Source organism: Anabrus simplex, chromosome 4, assembly GCF_040414725.1.
Source record: "Anabrus simplex isolate iqAnaSimp1 chromosome 4, ASM4041472v1, whole genome shotgun sequence".
NCBI classification, from domain to species: Eukaryota; Metazoa; Arthropoda; class Insecta; order Orthoptera; family Tettigoniidae; genus Anabrus; species Anabrus simplex.
In genome coordinates this window covers 354,384,140-354,406,268 of record NC_090268.1, presented here as the reverse complement: position 1 = coordinate 354,406,268, position 22,129 = coordinate 354,384,140, and the positions used below count along the sequence as shown (strand labels likewise).

At 40.9% G+C, this 22,129-nt stretch overlaps 1 protein-coding gene across 1 annotated transcript in view; it reads right to left on the bottom strand.

Moving 5' to 3' along the window:
• The window catches only part of LOC137500498 (uncharacterized), a 208,515-nt gene that overhangs the window by 13,646 nt on the left and 172,740 nt on the right, over positions 1 to 22,129 (bottom strand). The gene's annotated exons all lie outside the window — the stretch shown is intronic.

Below are 22,129 nucleotides of genomic sequence, written 5' to 3'. Positions count from 1 at the left end.
TCTAGAACCTTTATACGACGTAACATGCACTACCGTTGCATGATCACGCCTCATATTAAGTTGAGGCAGTTCCTCGGAAGATCTCTGGAGTATACCCGAGGTACTCTATTATCCAGCGTTTCCACACGCCAAATGCATGTAACAGGATAGTTTGAAGAAATAATTGAAAGATGACAGGCTACTTGTAAGGGGCAGCACGAACAGATTCTTCCTTGAAGCATTGCAGTAATAATAATAATAATAATAATAATAATAATAATAATAATAATAATAATAATAATTTTATTTTTATAATTTGCTTTACGTCGCACCGATACAGATAAGTCTCATGGCGACGATAGATAAGAAAGGGCTAGGAGTGGGAACGAAGCGGCCATGACTTTAATTAAAGTGAAAATGGGAAACCACGGAAAACCATCCCCAAGGATACCGAAAGTGGGGTTCGAACCCACTATCTGCCGAACGCAAGGTAACAGTTACGGTGACTCAAACCAAGTAGCCAAATTGCTCAGTAAATATCCAAAATTCATATTATAATTATTATGTTTTCAATCTATAAGGACCGAGCTCGATAGCTGCAGTCGCTTAAGTGCGGCCAGTATCCAGTATTCGGGAGATAGTAGGTTCGAACCCCACTGTCGGCAGCCCTGAAAATGGTTTTCCGTGGTTTCCCATTTTCACACCAGGCAAATGCTGGGGCTGTACCTTAATTAAGGCCACGGCCGCTTCCTTCCCACTCCTAGCCCTTTCCTGTCCCATCGTCGCCGTAAGACCTATCTGTGTCGGTGCGACGTAAAACAACTAACAAAAAAAAATCTATAAGGAAGAATTTCTGTAAGGTGGTTTGGAGACAGCATTATTTGACATTTGAAGTAAGGTATTTGTACGGTACGAGTTGTTGACTATCAACGTAATCTGAAGTTCGGATTAAGCAACTTTTAAGAAGTATTTTAAGATATGACTTAATTCACTAATTAGGACAAATCTTTAATTCAATTTGAGATTAGTTTTCCTAATTTATTACAGACGTGATCTTAACTGTTCTGTAAAACTTCAAACTGGTAATTCTCCGGCACGGGCAATGATTATTTCCGTGACTCTCACTAATTTTCAATTCTTGTTCCCTCCATTCGATTCTGAAATTAGCCCCTACCTTCCCTTAATTAGATACCGGCGGGGGGGGGGGGGGGGGGGGGTGCGAAAGTCGAAGGAACGAACAACAGCTTGTGTTACGTACGTTTTACATGGTAGCAACGGTGGATGATCCTCTGCGGGGTTATGAGACATAGCGACCAACCATAAATTTATCTTGAGGAGTCTGCTTTGTTAACCTGGGTGGATTCTAAGAGGTTCACAACTGATGCCGTGAAATGACGCCCACGTGACTCAACCTATGCCATGCTATGCCTTTTTTTTACCTGATCTACTTTGGTCTACTTTTGTTCTCTGCCAGTTCTTCTTTCTCCTGTCAACCAGATTATATGCGATTTTAGCTCAGTTTCTAAAAAATAATTCAAATATATAATTTGTGCCTTTTTTACCTCTCTTTTTTAATCAGAATTTCGTATTGATTTTAGTCATGTTAAAAAAAAGCGTAAATCACGAATCGTGAATGTCAGAACATCCAAGGAGTGTGTGGTGTGAAAGAGATTGTCTCAAGTGATATTTTCTGTCTGCCATTTCTTTCCTGTGTCAGTCATATGCATATATGCGTACATTGTTGTGTGACTTGTAGATTTTTAATGGTTTGTTGGCTGTATAGCTGATGGGGCCACAATCTAAATAAATAAATTAAATAAATACACTTTTGACCGGGCGAGATGGTTGTGTGGTTAGGGGCGAGTGGCTGTGAGCTTGCATCCGGGAGATAGTGGGTTCGAACCCCACTGTCAGCAGCCCTGAAAATGGTTTTCCGTGGTTTCCCATTTTCACACCAGGCGAATGCTGGGGCTGTACCTGAATTAAGGCCACGGCCGCTAACTTCCCACTCCTAGGCCTTTCCTATCCCTTCGTCGCCATAAAACCTATCTGCGTCGGTGCGACGTAATAAATGATTAGGAACCCTCACACATGGAAGTCGGGAAAACACAACGTTGTTGATATGTGCCACTTAACATAAAGTCTGCATGATATTAGAAAACAATTAATCCGGCTAAGGAAATCATTAGGCTCACCATGTTGCATTTCCATACAAATAGACCATGTGTGGGCATACCGCGAACTACTTGATATGCAACCCGCAAAGCCAGCGAAGACTAGTTCGGAACGAACCGGTAGACGTAAGAGCAAATGAACAATTTAGGGCAATGGTGGTATCAGATTTGTAGAGAAATACTAATTCAGGTTTGTATGCACTACGGTAAGTAAATTACAAATTACAATATTAATGAACATAGGTTCTCATGGCTCCGACAATGCACACGTTCACATGCCGTGATGAAGGCCAATGCAATTTGGTGGAAAACTCTGCTTTATTAAAAAATATATATATAGTGCCTTTAATCTAGTTAACACATTTGTTTATTTATGTTAATACAAATTACAATATTTTACGTTTTAATTATATTCCTTTTAAATCTGTATGTATCACTTTAGGTTTATTTAAGTTCAAGCTATTAATGTTTACCATATATTTTTAAAAACGTATAATTTTGTACTGATATTAATTCGAGCTGCAAATACAGTCTTACGTTTGCCGGTTCGACGTGCACAATATTGTCAAAAATGTAATTTTCCTAATTTCTGAAACAGACAAATCGACTTTAAAAATTGGTCTATTTTGTAATAAGGGAATACATTTAAGTTTATGTGCTGATTTCATTGAGTCTGAATCTGCCATGAAGACTTTCCATACGGAACTGTTACGCTGTCCGTCACTGACAATTCAGGTTTACGACAGTGTTGCCAACTCATTTTTCACGATTTCCCTAGAGACCAATCAAACTGTTTCTAGTCACTATAAAAGTCCCTACTCAAATGAAAGAATTTAAATAATAATAATATGTCCGGCTGCATGGTCAACGTGCTAGCCTCTTCTTCAAAGGGTCCCGCGTTCGATTTTTGGCCTAGTCGGGGATTTGGACTTTAATTGGTTAATTCCTCTGGTTCGGGGACTGGGTGTGTGCTGTCTTCAATACCAGATTTCATCCTAGGTAGGTCCCCATCCTTACAGACCCGCATTTCGCCCACGGGTATCAACTCAAATCACCTGCAAGCAGGTCTCTCCAAAGGCCACATATTATTATTATTATTATTATTATTATTATTATTATTATTATTATTATTAATCGTTAGGGCCATTATAGACTGCGAGATCTCAACTGTTTGCCTTCTTGCGGGCCCACCATGTTTTCATCCTTTCGGAGTGGGCTTTCTTCCACGCATCAGAATGGAGATGCTTCAGTCGAGTTGGAACTTCTTCCAGATGAACCTGTCTAAATTTGTATTTGAATGGTGCTCGGAGATGAATGTATGTTTCTATGATTCCATATTTTAAAAGATCCTGATCGATCTTCACCTACCAAGGAGGAATCGTTTTGAGACTTCAGAAGTAGGATAACAAACGTTTACAGATTCTTTCACCTGGCAATCTGAAGTGGTGAGTGTAAACGATTATCGTTTTCCGGATTAAGCTTGATATCTTTTCGGTGTGGGTATATATTTATAAGTTGCTCCGAAATATGTAAACACCATCTTTGAGGCTGGGACCAAGAATTTTTCCGATAATTCTACTTTCCTTAATTGCTAGTTTTTTAAGCAGGCTGTGTGTTCGAAGTGTTAAACGTTCTGCTGCATATAATGCTTCAGGTATTATTATCTGCACATTTATGTACTGAAGGGTATTTAGATGATGTTTTCACGGCCAGTAATTGTATGTATGATAATAATAATAATAATAATAATAATAATAATAATAATAATAATAATAATAATAATAATAATAATAATAATAATAATAATAATAATAATAAGCTTTTGGACTTTTGCCGTGTGAAGAAAACAAAGTAAAATTCTTTATGTTTCGCAGAGAACTTTGCTCTCCGTATTCAGAAAAAAATCTCGTCTGTTCACGAGAAAGACTTCTGAAGACTTGGAGCAAACTTTTCTGCAAAACGTGAAGAATTTTACCTTGTTTTCTGTCACGGCAAAAGCTTATTACCGTATTATCATATCTATTGATGTGTAGTTTATTGTAAAGCATACGCTGAATAAAACCTTCGATGCAATCAACGGAGCATAACAATTGTATATCGTAAAGAAAGTCCTGCAAATGAATAATCATCATCTTCACTACGTGAAAGGTTAATCAAGTATCACTTTCTTCGAGTTGAATTATGGACAGACACGGAAATTTAACTCGAGTGACTTCTCTTAAATGGATTTCAACAAAGGCTTGAACTTCAAGTTTGTTGCCTGTTATTATCCATTTTACATAACTAATCCGTTATTAAGAAGGTTGTTGCACTTCCTTAAGTGAAAAGATGCCACTTGTGCAACAATTTTTCGCGATTTGTCTGATGCATCACGTTTCTAGCAAGTCGGCATTGGATGTAGGGAACTCTTTGAATTCATGTGAGAGGTTACAAACTTTGAAACACTTCGAACTCGTTAACTGAAGAACAATGTTATGTAAGTTTGTTCTAGAGAAACAAACTTATGTAATTCACTTTGTAACTAGAGGCTTTACTCAGCAACTTTACAAACAATTTGACGTTTGAGTAGAGAATGAAATTCTTTGCATAAATTGTAATACTTCTGAAATGGTATTTCTTCTCCTTTTCAATGTTGTCATAGAATAGGCGATAAAGGAAATCAAAGAGGAATTTGGAAAAGGAATCACAATTGAAGGAGAAGAAATGAAAATTCTTTGATATTTGACGATGATATTGTTATTCTATCTGAGTATGCAGAAGATTTGGAGAAATTGCTGAATGGTATGGACACAGTCTTGGTGAAGGAGTATAAGATGAAACAAATAAATACAAAACAAGGTAAGAGCGTAAAATTGTATAGAAGTGAAATATGGACGATAACGAGCTTAGTAAAAAAAGAGAATAAATGGTGTTACAAAATGCTGAAGGCGAGATGGGTAGACCGAATCACAAAGGAGATACTGAATCGAAATAGTGAGAGGAGAAAGATTTATCGAAATTTGACCAGAAGAAGAGAGAGAATGATAGGACACATCTTAAGACGCCCAGGTCTTGTTTAGTTAGTTTTTGAGAGAAGTGTAGGCGGTAAAAACGGCAAGGATAGACCAAGGTATGAATATGACAAGCAGATTCGAGTAAATATAGAGTAAATACAGGATGTAGTAGTTACGTAGAAATGAAAAGGTTAGCACGGGATAGGGTGGCATGAAGGGCTGCATCATACCAATCTATCGACTGATAACCGAAACAAAAAACATTTCTTCTCTACTTTCAGAATAAGAAACCAAGCAATCCATTATGAATGGGTAACAGCACATCGCTTATCCATACATTCATAAACTAATTTATTTTAGCTACATATACAGTCTATTACGGAATATTTTTAATTTATTTTAATGATCTGCCGGGCTGAGTGGCTCAAACGGTTAAGGCACTAGCTTTCTGACTTCAAGTTGGCAGGTTCGATCCTGGCTCAGTCCGGTGGTATTTGAAGATGCTCAAATACGTCAGCCCCGTGTCGGTAGATTTACTAACACGTAAAAGAACTTCTGCAGGACTAAATTCCGGCACCTCGGCGTCTCCGAAAACCGTGAAAATGTAGAAATGTAGTTACTGGGACGTAAAGCCAATAAGCTTATTATTTTAATGACTTAGTTTCTTTCCTTAAAAATCAAATTCCGCACTTCAAGTAAAACAATTGTCAAAATATAAACAAGAAATATTTTTTGTAATAAACCAAACCCCATGGCACTATAACCCTTGAAGGGCCTTGGCGTATCAAGCGACCGCTGCTCAGCCCGAAGGCCTGCAGATTACGAGATGTCGTGTGGTTAGCACGACGAATCCTCTCGGCCGTTATTCTTGGCTTTCTAGACCGGGACCGCTATCTCACCGTCAGATAGCTCCTCAATTCTAATCACGTAGGCTGAGTGGACCTCGAACCTGCTCTCAGGTCCAGGTAAAAATCCCTGACCTGGCCGGGAATCGAACCCGGGGCCTCAGGGTAAGAGGCAGGCACGCTACCCCTACACCATGGGGCCGGCTTATTTTTTGTAATAATCCATGAAAAGTTTTTTTTTAAGTTCACGAGCCAGTTGACCAAACTCTCCAGGCATTTCAAATTCAGAAATAATGACTAAAATATATACGATATTCAAATATTAGTCGAATGAACCGAGCCATTTTTTCTGGCTGATTTAGATGTAGCCAATTTTTTGAGAGGCTATCTGTCAAAGATCAGCCCTTGAAGTAGCAACAAGGCCAAGTACTTGTGGCTCCAAATCTGTCAATGCAAGATAGATTTTTGAAATGAAAAAAGACACTTTGTTAAGAAGGAAGCCATACTTTTCAGTGTAGACTCTGTTTAAAAGCTTCTCAGTCTACCGAACACACAATTTCAATATATATATTACACTATAACATACCTGTAAATTAACAAGGAATAAATTTCACACTATTAATCAAAGAATATTTGGAAATATTTAATGTGAATTGACAGAATCTGATGATGTTCTTGTAAGAATGAAACATATCATTCTTTGTTTAATAGTTTGCGTTTTATTCCCTTTTTAATAATGTGTTATAGTATAATATTTGTAAGTTATTGAAATTGTGTACCGAGCTCGATAGCTGCTGTCGCTTAAGTGCGGCCAGTATCCGGTAATCGGGAGATAGTGGGTTCGAACCCCACTGTCGGCAGTCCTGAAGATGGTTTTCCGTGGTTTCCCGTTTTCACACCAGACAAATGCCGGGGATGTACCTTAATTAAGGCCACGGACGCTTCCTTCCACTTCCTAGGCCTTTCCTATCTCATCGTCACCATAAGACATATCTGTGTGGGAGCGACGTAAAACAAATAGCCTGAATTTGTGTATTCGGAAGACTGGGAACCTTTTAAGTTTACAAGTAAAGTCACGTTCTTATGGTTTGAATTAAATGTAAAAATGGGTATCTTAGGCTAAGACCACGCTGTTACTTATTCAAAATGCGATTGCACCGAGGTGAGGCAAAGTTATTTTTTCTTACCGCAGTGGGTAGAGGACAGCAGGGCGAGCAGCGAACGCTCCAGCAGAGTCCCACATTAACGACGGAACAATAAATTAGAGAAAATTTGTGAGTGCTACAAATGCAAAATCGAAACGTACTAAACTGCACAGAAATGTACAAACCAATAATGCAATATTATATAAATCCACGGAACATTAGAATAAAATGACCCATTGTATCACTAACAACTGGTCGACTGTCTAACTGATAATTATCACCACCAATGACTAACTGCGTGGTCATAGATTTATCGTTTTGATATTCATGGTGATAGAGGCAGGCACCGGACATAGAAAGGACACTAACCAAGTACAGTTCTTTATAGTATCGGTGTTTTAAAATATTCACGGTAAGGAATTATACTTCAAGTCATTGAACTTTTGGATTCTACGTCATTCAAACTTACTTCACTCTTGAACTTCTAATGCAGGTACAAAAGTAATTCCTTGTTAATTAGTATCTTTCTGTCTCTTAACGATTCCCTTTCTCTCTCTTTCCCTCTCTCTGCTATGCTGTTTGATCAGCTTTAAAGTAGCCTCCATTCTAATTATCACCTTCCGACAATTCCTTTGTTTAACCTAACATGCGTCGAGTGGCAGCAAAATTAGAGACTTGCTTCTGAAAGCTTATAAATTACGTATTCGATGACTGTCATACTGTGAAGTAAATGAGATTCCGAAACCCCAGCTAGTTAAGGCAAACAAAGAAATTAAACAGATGAGTTTTCTTCGTTCCAAGTAGGCTGTTTCTATTTGAGGGTGTCATTAGATATTTACAATCTTTTCGTTCTGAAGTCGTTTGCTCGGTGCTAAATGACAGAGCGCAGTGAGATGATCTCGGGCTAAAAGAATAAAGTGTCCTTTCCTAGGAGGTGATAATATGTAATTACCAAAGAAACTAAATTATTGTGATCGGATTCTTCGAGATATGCGTGTCAGAGTGTGCGGACAATCTTGTGTTATTATTGCCATGATATATGTGCCATATATTAACAGAAGAAGAGGAAGAAGAAGAAAAACAAGAATAAGATACAAGCAATACTGACACCTCTAGTCGAGAAAGCCTAGTAATGCAGCTGAGGAGTTGACACACTGACCACTTGAGACTCCAAAACCTGCAGACCACATGGTTATGCGGTCATCGTCACATCTGGTATATATAATTTCGTGTGGCTATTTCTAGCCGGGTGCAGCCCTTGTAAGGCAGACCCTCCGTTGAGAGTGGGCGGCATCTGCCATTTGTAGGTAACTGCGTGTTATTGTGGTTGAGGATAATGTTATGTGTGGTGTGTGAGTTGCAGGGGTGTTGGGGACAGCACAAACACCCAGCCCCCGAGTCATTGGAATTAACCAATTAAGGTTAAAATACCCGACCCGGCCGGGAATCGAACCCGGAACCCTCTGAACCGAAGGCCAGTACGCTGACCATTCAGCCAACGAGTCGGAGTCACATCTGGTAGAGTAAAACGAAACGTTGAAACTGACACTCAGGCGGCCTAAATGGCGTAAAACAGACTGCGCACGGTAGCTGAGGCCGTACGATTATGATAATGAAGAACACGGGGCTGTTGATCACGATTTAAACAGCAACAATAACACCTTTGGGGCGGTTCTTGGTTTGAATAGAGGTGTGATAGCTGAGTGGAATAGATACTGCTTTCTCACCGTTGCGACCACGGTTCGAATCCCGAAGAAATTGTGAGGGATTTTTGAAATTAAAAGTCACACATCCCTTTGGTTCAGATTCCACATAACACTAGAGGTGAAAGTCCCGTAGCTATGATCAAAATTTCAACAGTCACGTGATGGTTATTTATGTCGTAACGGTCGAAAGTGAGGTTTTACGTATGAGTTGAGATGAATTTCAAACGAATACGTGAAAATACTTCCCAGCTTGTAACGTACAATATTCTAGTTTATACGATGTAGAATTTATTTATAGTTACATAGTATTTTTATGAATATACGCTCAATTCAGGGCCCATCATTCAAACTGTGAACGCCATCCAAGAAAAATTGATATAATTCAAGAATTAATCGATAGTTTTAATGCCTGGCGCACATATCGCAGTATAACCATCTAGTATCTATGTAACTGGTTTCGTGGCTAACACGTTAGCAAACGGGCGAGTTGGTCGTGCGGTTAGGGTCGTGGGTTCGAATTTCAGTGTTGGCATCCCTAAAGATGATTTTCCGTGGTGTCCCATTTTCGCACCAGGCAAATGCTGGGGCTGTACCTTCATTAAGGCCACCGCCACTTCCTTCCCACTCCTAGGCCTTTCCTATCCCATCGTCGCCATAAGACATATCTGTGTCGGTGCGACGTAGAGCTACAACTCGTTAGCATGCCGGAGAAAGTGTTTATCCAAGAGTTCCTCGGTTAGATTACGGGTGAGTCGGAAATTTTAACCTTCCTTGGTTAATTCCTCTCACTCGGGGACTAGGTATTTGTGCCTTTTTCAACATTCGATATAATTCTGGGTAGATCCCTGTATTCACAGACGCGCAAGTCGCCTATGGGAGTTAGCTCGAAAGACCTGCACCAAGGCCTCTAAGGAGACCACATACCATTATTTACTGTACGGGATTCGAAGCTTGCTCGCCATAAGCGTACTGCTCGTGCTAGAAATAGCTGTGCACGAGGGCGTAAGTCGCTTCCCCTCAGTCGGCTTGTACTCCCTCACGTTGCTGACTCAGAGCTGTGCACGAATACCGGTAATGTGGCTATTTCTAGCCGAGTGCAGCACTTGTAAGGCAGACCCTCCGACGAGGGTGGGTGGCATCGGCCATGTGTAGGTAAGTGCGTGTTATTGTGGTGGAGGACAGTGTTATGTGTGGTGTGTGAGATGCAGGGATGTTTGGGACAGCACAAACCCAGCCCCTGGGCCATTGGAATTAACCAATGAAGGTTAATATCCCCGACGCGGCCGGAAATCGAATCCTGGACCCTCTGAATCGAAGGCCAGTACGCTGACCATTCAGCCAACGAGTGATAGGTTCCACTTATAATTTTGGTCGACAAGTAATTGTTGAAACATTCAGCTGAATAGGCTGTGGTATAAGGATTGACTCATTAATTTGTCAGTGTACGTTTGCGTTTGTGAACTTCTTTATGACTGCTTGAAGAGATGCCATTTTTATCATAGCCTATTTTCTTTTGTTTAAGTTAATAAAAATGACGTTTTGCTTCAGAAGCGGTATAGTGAAAATCCACAACCCGTTTCCATTCATTTGACCGGGTCAGGAGTGGAATGAATAATAATTAATGTTATTTGTTTTACGTCTCACTAACTACTCTTTTACGGTTTTCGGAGACGCCGAGGTGCCGGAATTTAGTCCCGTAGGAGTTCTTTTACGTGCCAGTAAATCTACCGACACGAGGCTGACGTATTTGAGCACCTTCAAATACCACCGGACTGAGCCAGGATCGAACCTGCCAAGTTGGGGTCAGAAGGTCAGCGCCTTAACCGTCTGAGCCACTCAGCCCGGCGCAATGGAATGAATGAAGCCCCCGTCTAGAGACGAAGATAGAAATTGTGCCGGCTGCCGAAGCTTGTCGCACTCCCTTGGGGCAATGATTAATGACTGAAGGATGAAATGAAATGGAATTGGAGAGTGTTGCTGGAATGAACGATGACAGGGAAAACCGGAGTACCCGGAGAAAAACCTGTCCCGCCTCCGCTTTGTCCAGCAAGTCTCACATGGAGTGACCGGGATTTGAACCACGGAACGCAGCGGTGAGAGGCCGGTGCGCTGCTACCTGTTCATAATAGTTCATAGGAGAGTTGAGCATGTTAAGCCCCTAAAAGAATAAATGCTCTTTATTTTGTACTTCTCTGCTTATAGCAACTTTTGAAGTAGTTATTTATTATCCTGGTACGCGGTGATTACAAAAATTGTTCGGCATATTTTATACAAACGCCGTCTTGCACTCAGTTAAATTATTTACGTCCTTATATGAAAGAATATATACCTGTATTGTACGGAATACCGTAATTATGAAAGTGTTATGTACACCAGTCCAGGTTTGCACTGTCTGATAACGTTCTGGGATAGCGCTCGTGACAGCTGTTTCATATGTATGCAGAGCTGTCAGTCATTTCGTGACCTTGATATGCCTGATTCACTGTTTTACATGCAATGAAAAAAATTTCTGATGGGATGATCTTATGCTGATAGAGGTTGAATGGCGTCAGTAACTACAATATATTAAAATTCCACTCTCCACACTATTTCGAAGAGCGTAGTTTACGTTTGTTCGAACGGAATCTGAACACTGATGTCTCATGAGGTTGTAGGCCATCACTTCCGGAAAAATTATTATAATGTCTTTACTTTGTATTTATACAACAAACATTACTTAGCGAAGTGAGTCTAGTATTAGTACTTCTAGTTCTCTGGCATTCAAGCTCACTTCCTCAGACATAACTGAGTGGCTTGTCTAGTTTTTCTTCACAGTTTACTATGTGTATGTGTGTTTGTAGAATAACTGGGCCCTAACTTTTATTATCTTGCCAGTTGTTGGCTCACCCGAGAATGCAAATTAGGGAAGTATGAATGAATAGAATAGTATTATCTTCCAGTCACGAAAGTGAGTATTCGTTTATTGTCATCATAACTAACACATGCAGTTAGTTTTTCTAATTATACAACATACTAATATATTCCAACTGACAAAATGTTACAAAATAAGATCCCTAATTCTGTCTGTCATTCACAGCGATAATGACAAAACGAGGTTTCATCATCATCATCATCATCATCATCATCATCATCATCATCATCATCTGTTTACCCTCGGCTTTTCCCTCGGACACAGCGAGGGATCCCACCTCTACCGCCTCAAGGGCAGTGTCCTGGAGCTTCAGACTCTTGGTCGGGGATACAACTGGGGAGAATGACCAGTACCTCTCACAGGCGGCCAAACCTGCTATGCTGAACAGGAGCCTTGTGGAGGGATGGGAAGATTGGAAGGGATAGGCAAGGAAGAGGGAAGGAAGCGGCCGTGGCCTTATGTTAGGTACCATCCCGACATTCGCCTGGAGGAGAAGTGGGAAACCACGGAAAACCACTTCCAGGATGGGTGAGGTGGGAATCGAAGCCACCTCTACTCAGTTGACCTCCCGAGGCTGAGTGGACCCCGTTCCAGCCCTCATACCACTTTTCAAATTTCGTGGCAGAGCCTGGAATCGAACCCGGGCCTCCGGGGGTGGCAGCTAATCACGCTAACCACTACACCACAGAGGCGGACAACGAGGTTTCAACAGCTGAAATTTGTACCAGTTATAGATTGTTACGTCTACTTTAAAATAAAAATAAAATGGACCTCTCATGACCACGATTTTTTTAGTTTCTATCAGCGAAGTAGATGTCGCATATTCACCATGGTGACGTAGTTACACAGCTATATCTATCAGCTCGATGTCGAACTGTCGAACTGCGTACATCCTGGCTTCTGTTGCCTTGTACAGATAATATCTGCTGCTAATGTCCTCCACTCTTGGACTGTTCTAGCCTTAGGTATAAATCTATGGTTGGCTCCGAAGATCTCTGAACACTGACCATAAAATAGACCGGGTCGATTTATAAAAAAACTTGTTTGATTTAATCGACCTGGAGTAGCATCAACTTTTACTCCTAAGGCTGGTTATACTTTAATCCGAATGAAATCATTATTGAATAAACACGTAATAACCCATATCCCCCCAACTTCAATAGTACACCCGCCAAAATTATAGACTAACGTCATTATTGACTATAAAGCCTGGTAGGGGAGACAATTCTCCTAAATAAATTTACAGTGTTCCGTCTATAATCTCAGCCACCCTACCACAACAATGACTTTTTCAACTAATCGTGGGGATATTGGAACATTATACTTCATTTTTGGTGCTTGATCAGGAATGGTGGGTACATCTCTCAGCTTATTAATTCTCAAATATTATATTTGAGAGTCTTAAACCGGTACCCGTTATGGGTTACAAGAAAAACGCAATGATGGCCATCATACTTGAACTGTTCATTGAAAAATACTATCTTTCAGTGAAATGAATGTATCATTTTTTTTAAATTCTGAGTTTATCTCTATCCATAAGCACGAGACAGAGTACCCTACCTGGTGGCCACGGTCGTTAACGCGTTAAGTCTGTTTGGGATGACACCGTTTTTAACTGTTAAAAATATTTTTACCAATAAAATAGTGGCCGTCAGGGTAGGGAAGGTGGTGTTATAGCATTTGTAATTACCAGAATGCGTGCCAAAATCCTAGATTAAATTCCAAACCTCTCCGCATTGCTCATATGAAGAGGAGGCAACTTCCGCTGTTGATTGTGATTCGTTTTGGGCAGTTGTATGTAGCTTTCTCAAGAATACGCAGCTCCATAGACGTCAAAGTACAAATGCGAGCTATACATACACTCAGTATGGTTTGTAAGGAAATTTTACAATACCTGAAATGAAATGGCGCCGGCCCCGTGGTGTAGGGGTAGCGTGCCTGCCTCTTACCCGGAGGCCCCGGGTTCGACTCCCGGCCAGGTCAGGGATTTTTGCCTGGACCTGAGGGCTAGTTCGAGGTCCACTCAGCCTACGTGATTAGAATTGAGGAGCTATCTGACGGTGAGATAGCGGCGCCGGTCTCGAAAGCCAAGAATAACGGCTGAGAGGATTCGTCGTGCTGACCACACGACACTTCGTAATCTACAGGCCTTCGAACTGAGCAGTGGTCGCTTGGTAGGCCAAGGCCTTTCAAGGGCTGTAGTGCCATGGGGTTTGGTTTCGTTTGAAATGAAATGGCGTGTGGCTTTTAGTGCCGGGAGTGTCCGAGGACAGGTTGGGCTCGCCAGGTGCAGGTCTTTTGAATTGACTCCCGTAGGCGACCTGCGCGTCGTGATCAGGATGAAATGTTGATGAAGACGACAGCGAAATTAACCAATGATGGTTAAAATTCTCGACCCTGCCGGGAATCGAAACCGGGACCCCTGTGACGAAAGGCAAGCACGCTAACCCTTTAGCCATGGAGCCGGACATTAGTCTACAATACCTGTTTTAATTCCATTCGAATGCCGTATAAAACTGGAAAATGTAACATTAATTCGCAATTAATTCACAAAATATATTAATAGTCCATTTAGAATTTCCAGTTACTTTATAGATAGTAATTCCGACTAGTTCCAATAAACAATTCTTGGACGAATCTTTTACAGTTAGACAAACAGTCTTTTGAGATATTAGTTATACAGTTATACAGTGTAAGATACCTCCCCTTGCACCGATCGACTGGCCGTGCGGTTAGGGCTGCGCAGCTATGAGCTTGCATTCAGGAGATACTGGGTTCAAATTGAACCGTCGGCAGCCCTGAAGATGGTTTTCCATGGTTTTCTATTTTTACACTAGCCTGTACATTATTTTTTTTTTGCTAATTGCTTTACGTCGCACCGACACAGATAGGTCTTATGGCGACGATGGGACAGGGAAGGGCTAGGAGTTGAAAGGAAGCGGCCGTGGCCTTAATTAAGGTACAGCCCCAGCATTTGCCTAGTGTGTAAATGGGAAACCACGGAAAACCATTTTCAGGGCTGCCGACAGTGGGGTTCGAACCTACTATCTCCCGAATACTGGATACTGGCCGCACTTACGCGACTGCAGCTATCGAGCTCGGTGTGTACATTCATTAAGGCCACTGCCTCCACCTTCCCAATCCTAGAACTTTCCCATCTCTCAGTGGCCGGAAACCTTCGATATGATAATGCGACGTAAAAAAAGTTAACTTTAATTTAAATCCATTTTCCTTCAAAGTATATAAAACGTTACATGATGTTCATATTGTAACAAATTACACTACTCGATTGTTTACAAAATGACCCGTCACAATATTCACATCGTAAATAAGTATAATAAAAATCTACAAGGGTTTTTTTGGCTATTTTTATCTACAGAAGTAGGCACTAGATTCAGCCAAGGTAAAACAATTTCTCCACTGAAAAATAATAGAAGATTCTTGTATTCCACGAGAGCTTATTTAGTTGCTTACAAAGGTGTACTGCAGGAATCGGAAGCATATAAAAGGTGGTGAAGCAACGTCTTATAAGTAGGCATCTCGCTTGGAACTCCATATGACTTTATTGCGATTGTTTCATTTTAAACTTACTGGTTGTGAGATTATACTACTACTACTAATCTTCCTGTAATATTTCCCAATTTATTTGGGGTCGTTACTTAATATGTACTTGCGGGCTGGGTGGCTCAGACAGTTCAGGCGCTGGCCTTCTGACCCCAACTAGGCAGGTTCTATCCTGGCTCAGTCCGACGGTATTTGAAGGAGCTGAAATACGTCAGCCTCTTGTCGGTAGATTTACTGGCACGTAACTCCGATACCTCGGCGTCTCCGAAAACCGTGAAAGTTGTTAGTAGGACGTAAAACCAATAATAATAATAATAATAATAATAATAATAATAATAATAATAATAATAATAATAATAATAATAATAATAATCCCAGTTATACGGAAGAATTCTCTTCCCGACACCAACCCCATTCACTATTGTGCGCTTCTGTGGTGTTTAGTGAGTATTATGTTGTGTGTATATGAAGATAACTGTTTTATGACGAACACACATACCTACAGTAGTTCCCGAACCGCAAGAATTAGCCATACTCAGTTACTATTCCCGGCTCGGCCAGGAATCGAACGCAAGGCCCTCTGAAGCTAAGACCAGTACGCTGATAATTCGGTCAAGGATCCAAACACAAAACAACCAAATCGTACCGATCTCAGACTTCAAAAAGTGACTGAGAAGTAAAATTTACTCCTTACCAGTAAAAAACTATGACCAATCCTAAGGGAATGGACTCGTATAAAACTCAGGCCATTTACGAGGTCGTCAAGTCAAGTAAAGGATGAATTTTGGCAACAGAGTGGTCGCTGTTAATTGGTGACTCTTTGTGGAATGTGGACACATAAATGTTTGCTTTTCACATCTAATTCTCGGGCCTAGTGAAGGACAGATAAGCGCTATCTAACAGTGGTCATTTTCTCGAAGACAAAATGAGTCAGCGCATTAGCTGACCTGTTAGTCTTCTCTGGCTCGCTGAACGAACTAATTCTTGAAATATGTACGGAACACTATGATTAACATCATCATTAACATGTTCCCTGTCACAGTTTGTACCTGTTGCTTGTTACTGCTACTTCTGGTCATAATTAATTATACACCAATTAGCTGAAAATTCAGCGACCTTTTGGAAGGTAGTTATTATACTTGTTACAGATTAAAATAATGAACGGCATTCATCTCCTGCAACGAGGGTTAGGTAATAAATGGAGACTTAGAACATAAAGAACGAGCAGGACTTGTTAACCTTCCCTATAGAATACTGCTCACCTAAGAAAAATAAAATTAGTACCTACCTCCTAAAAAGTTTGTTCGGGGGTTCCCTATACAAAAGTGTAATCCGTTAACCTGGAACGACATGAGTTTGATTCCCAGTCAGGAAATCAAAAACTTTAGAAACGAGGTTTCCATTTCTGAAGAGGCACATGGCCCTGGGGCCAAATTAGCCTGCACAAAAAATATTTGTCAGGTTAATTTCCAGGGTTAATGGTGACCGGGCTTATGACTAACCACTCAGTCCCCACACTAAGTGCCGAATTTACGAATAGTAGAAGCCTTTCCTTTCCTCTTCTCTATTTATTATTATTATTATTATTATTATTATTATTATTATTATTATTATTATTATTCACAACTTGCTTTACGTCGCACCGACACGCACAGAACGATGGGCTAGGGAAGGGCTAGGGGCCTTAATTAATGTACAACCCCAGCATTTGCCTGGTGTGAAAATGGGAAACCACGGAAAACCCTCTTCAGGGGCGCTGGCAGTAGCTTTGAACCCACTATCTCTGCATGGGCAACTCGCTCGGTATTTTTAATTATCATTCTGTTCACGCCAGTTTTGTCTATAGCCCGTACTGCGGCCTAAGTGTAGCGAGGCTGCCTCTTGCCCCAAGGCTCCGGGTTCGATTTCTGTTAAGGTCAGGAATTATTACCTGGAATCGTAGGCCGGTTGTCAGCGTACGTGAGAACAAACGAGGAACTATCTGATGGCAAGATAGTTGTCCGGGTCTAGAAAGCCATGAATGACGGCCGATAGAATTCGTTGCACTGACCACGCGCCACCTGGTAATCTGCAGGCCTCTGGACTGAGCAGCGGTCGATTGATAGACCAAAACACATTAGAGTTGTAGAACCATGGGTTTCTTTAACTACGTGTTAACAACCAGTCTCATTATCAGAGCCTACAGGCTGGTTATCTGCCGGCTTTGACATCCTGCCATTATCTCGTAAGTCCATCAATCAGTGCCTTCTTTCTCTGTTCTGGGCTCTGATTCCTCTTTGATTTCCAGATAGTTTGTGTAAATCTAACTAAATTTACCCACTGTCATTGACTTTATTTTCTGGAATATCATTTCAACTTTGTCCGCTTTGGTCTCGTGAAATTTCAGATCATCTTAGCCGGTCATTATTCATACAGAATATGCATAGACCAGTAATACTTCCATTCTTCTTCTTCTTCTTCTTCTTCTGTTTCTTGATGTCGTTTCGGCCATCTATGGACCACGTTATTTCAGATGTCCTTTTCCTCTCCCATTGTGCTTGGGCTCTAATTTTCGCCCAGTATTCCCGCATTCGAATCCTATGCTGTTCCTTCCTCGCTTCAGTCCATGTTTTGCCAGTTTTTAGTTTCGGCTTTTCTTGGAAACCACGATGCTCTTAGAGTTTCTTGTTGAGCGGAATACGTTTCTGATTATTATTATTATTATTATTATTATTATTATTATTATTATTAAGATTGTTAATAGAATGCATTATATTACCTCTTTGTCAATAATCCAAATGGATTTCACCTTTCTGTAAAGTTCGGCACTTTATTTTACACAGTTATTCATGCACCTTGTCTTCCAGAATATGTCCATGTCTGCACATATTTCTCACTTATAGAATTAGTAGCCAGTAATTGTTAACTTGATGAGAATTTAATTCTATTTTTTAGTTTTGTCATATTTATATAATTTTCATTATTACAATAAGAATAGAATAGAATACTCCCATCCCCTAGTTCCGAATCGCCTGGAACTGAGGAAAGAGTAATCATTTATTGTAATTCATATTATTTTGATACGTGAATACTTTTCCTATTACTAGTGCCCGGATGTTTATGCAGTAATAGGTTAGAATGCAAACTTACTGAAGCGAGTAACAAGTAGAGTCTACCCGCACGACGGCAATGCTACGAGGTTTGCTTAAACATTAGGGGTTCGGCCCATCAGAACCCCTAGAATTTATGTTACTCCCACTACATGACGTTAGAGCGGGCTAGTCGACATTTCCTACTAAATAATTTTGTTAGTAGGAAATGTCGACAAACGTAATGTAGTGGGAGTAACATAAATTCTAGGGGGTTCTAATGGGTCGAACCCGTAATGTTCATGCAAACCTCATAGCATTACCGTCGTGCGGGTAGACTCTACTTATTACTCCCTTCAGTAAGTTTGCATTCTAACTTAGTAACTTACTGCATAAACATCCGAGCCCTACTTATTACCTTTAAATTTATCTACTACTATTACCTTAAAAATTACACTTAACTCTAATTAATATTTACACATAATCTCTAAATTGTAATTTAAAAATGTCTTTGTCCTAGACATGAACAGGGGCCGATGACCTTCGATGTTAGGCCCCTTTAAACAACAAGCATCATCTAGACATGAACAGTGCTCATTTATCTCTCTTCGTAATGCATGTTATAAATGGAGAACAATTCAGTCAAATGCATATGTCATAAATAAATATGTTGATAAACAAAGCATTTTGTATTCTGTAATATGTCCGGGATCTAAACCTTCTTTCCAATGTCTGTTCTTGAGAGTGAAAGAAGAAGCAAGTACGAATTAAAAAAAAAATATTTTCCCAATAATTATGTGGTCGGTGCGGCGTGCGCCACGTTTTTACAATTGTAGTCAATCGCCATTGCGTGCGGTAACGGGCAGCTGGAAATATAGGCCACGTTTATTATTTGCATCAGCTTGCGAAGTGCCCGGAAGAGTTAGTCCAATTTGAAGAGTCCATTAGAAACAGAGTTTAACTGCTCTCTTCTCACGAACTGAGACGGCTATTTTAACTGCAATGGCGAGAAATAACTGTGGAGAAAATCACTTGTCGGTGGTTAAATATAGCCTGTTCTAACGTGTAGGGTAGCATGTTTGTCTCTAAACCAAATTTTGATTCTAGCCTGCGATCCGGAGCAGAGTTTAAAAAACCCCACGGAGGATTGGAAGGTGAATACTTCCACTATTTGTAATATCGTCACTAAATGGGATATAGTAGTTAGCTCAAGCCCGGTTACCGATGCTCCCAGGAATTAACTTGTCACTCATTTTTGGTGTAGGCTGGTTGAACCTCAGGGCCAAGTGCTTCTCCAGAAGTACAAATCTCGTTTCTGAAGTTTTCTACCTGCCGGGGAATCGAACTTACGCCGTCCTGGTGAGTAAGCCGAGTACAACCTTTCCACCTCGGCTAGGCAGTCTTCATAATAATAATAATAATAATAATAATAATAATAATAATAATAATAATAATAATAATAATAATTGGCTCAACATCTTACGAACTACTCTTATGGCCCTCAGTGAAAATGAAATGCCGGAATTTTGTCCTGCAAAGTTACAGTATTTTACGTTTCTGAACACCTTCAAATGCCACTGGATTTAACTGTACTCGAACCCGGCATCTTGTGCACAAAAAGCCTGCAAGCTACCGTCGATAAATCACTCAGCCTAGCGAAGTTAAATGCAGAACTGTCTGATATAAGAGGCAGTCGACCTGGTCGAGAAACCTATACAATATGACTGAGGAAGTGCTCGCGCCGACTATGTAACACATCAGTACCTGTAGACCATCTGGCTTAGCTTTTTAGGTGAGATATCTTTAGTTTTAATGATTAAATAATTAACTGAATAAATACATTTTGTTTTGCTAGTGGTTTAACGTCGCACTAACATATCGAAAGTTTTCGACGACGAAAACGAATGAGAAAAATTTGGTTTTGCCTGGTTGGAAAATGGGAAACTACAGAAAACAATCTTCAACGCTGTTGACGGTGGGATTCGAACCCACCATCTCCCGACTGTAAATTCACAGCTACGCGACCATAACCGCACGACCAATTCACTCGTTAAAAATATTTAAGCTCCTAACTGATCATACGCAGTTATAATCTCTGGTCCGCCCGGGAATCGAACCAGTGCCCCCTGGGATCTGCAATTTGATGTGAAATCCGAACCACAGGGAGGCGACTTTTCATTCCAAAAGTTCCACATACTGTGACCGACGTAGTGACAAACCAGTGATGATGCCACTCGCCTGTCACTTCCCTTCCGGTCTAGAAAACAAAAAAATACGGCCGAGAGAATTCGCCGTGCCGACCACACGACACCTCGTAATCTGCAGACCTTTAGGCTGAGCACCGGTCGCTTGGTAGGCCACGGCCTTCAGGGCTGTTACGCCATGGTTTTTTAAAAATTATGTTCGTTCCTAACGGGCGTAATAGTCCCGGTTCATGGTTACAAGTGGCTAACTATTACAAGAAATGATGAATTCCATAGCGAAACTAGAGCGGTACCGAATGAGCCAACAAGGAAATGAGGTTTCATATCAAGACTACATATTGCGCATTGTTTGAGAGGAAATGGGCAGCTTTCACACCAGCCCAGGTCCTCCTTGTTAATAGGATAAGAAACTCGTTAATTTTAGGTTCATTCAGAGCATAAAGTCTTGAAAGTGTGAGTCTGGACGCACTTCCTCGTCATATTAGATGCTACCAGTGCAGAAAGCGTGGAATGGAGTAGAGGCCGTGTACACACACATACGTAACAACATGCTACAGCAGAAAGTTTTGACGCCTTTTGCAATACTCTTACCAGTACGAGCCGTTCATCCAGGTTTGCAAATGAAAAACTGGACATTCCACGGAAAGCGTTCCAGTGTTGCCAGGTCTTCTGAATGTCGAAGATCTCCAGGTTCCAGTATTCCAGTAAATACTAAATTAGGTGGAAATCCTCCGAAATTATCTTTCATCGTCACTTCACAGATAAAAGTAACCAGATTACAGAATGGACTAGCGTACATATTATAATCATAAATTGTGCAATTACAGCACAGAAGAGACGAGAAAAAAATGATCGCGGACATCCATTAAGGGTGCACCGGCGAAAACCGCTATGCGAAATATTTCAACTTAGAATTTTGGCCGGTAAAATCATGTCATCTAAAGTTAAATACTAACAATGGTATTGTTTTTACGCCCCATTAACTACTTTGACGGTTTTCGGAGACGCCGAGGCGTCGGAATTTTGTCCCGCAGGAGATAATTTACGTGCCAGTAAATGTACCGACACCCGACTGACGTATTTGAAGCACCTTCAAATACCATCGGACTGAGCGAGGATCGAATATGCGAAGTTGGGGTCAGAAGACCAGCGCCTAGACTGTCAGACCCACTCATCTCTATATTGCGCGATTAATTTCGCCCTTGATGGCATATGTGTTGCGGGTCAGTATTTCTCCCAAAACATTAACACATGAGCGGTTTTCACATGCATAACGACGATGTTAATTTCTTTTCCTCCCAGCTTCTAATCAATTTTACCGGCCCCGTGGTGTAGGGGTAGCGTGTCTGCCTCTTACCTGGAGGCCCCGGGTTCGATTCCCGCCCGGGATCAGTGTATTTTGTCTGGATCTGAGGGTTGGTTCGAGGTTCACTCAGCCTACGCGATTAGAATTGAGGAGCTATCTGACGGTGAGATAGCGGCCCTGGTCTAGAAAGCCAAGAATAACGGCCGAGAGGATTCGTCGCGCTGACCACATGAC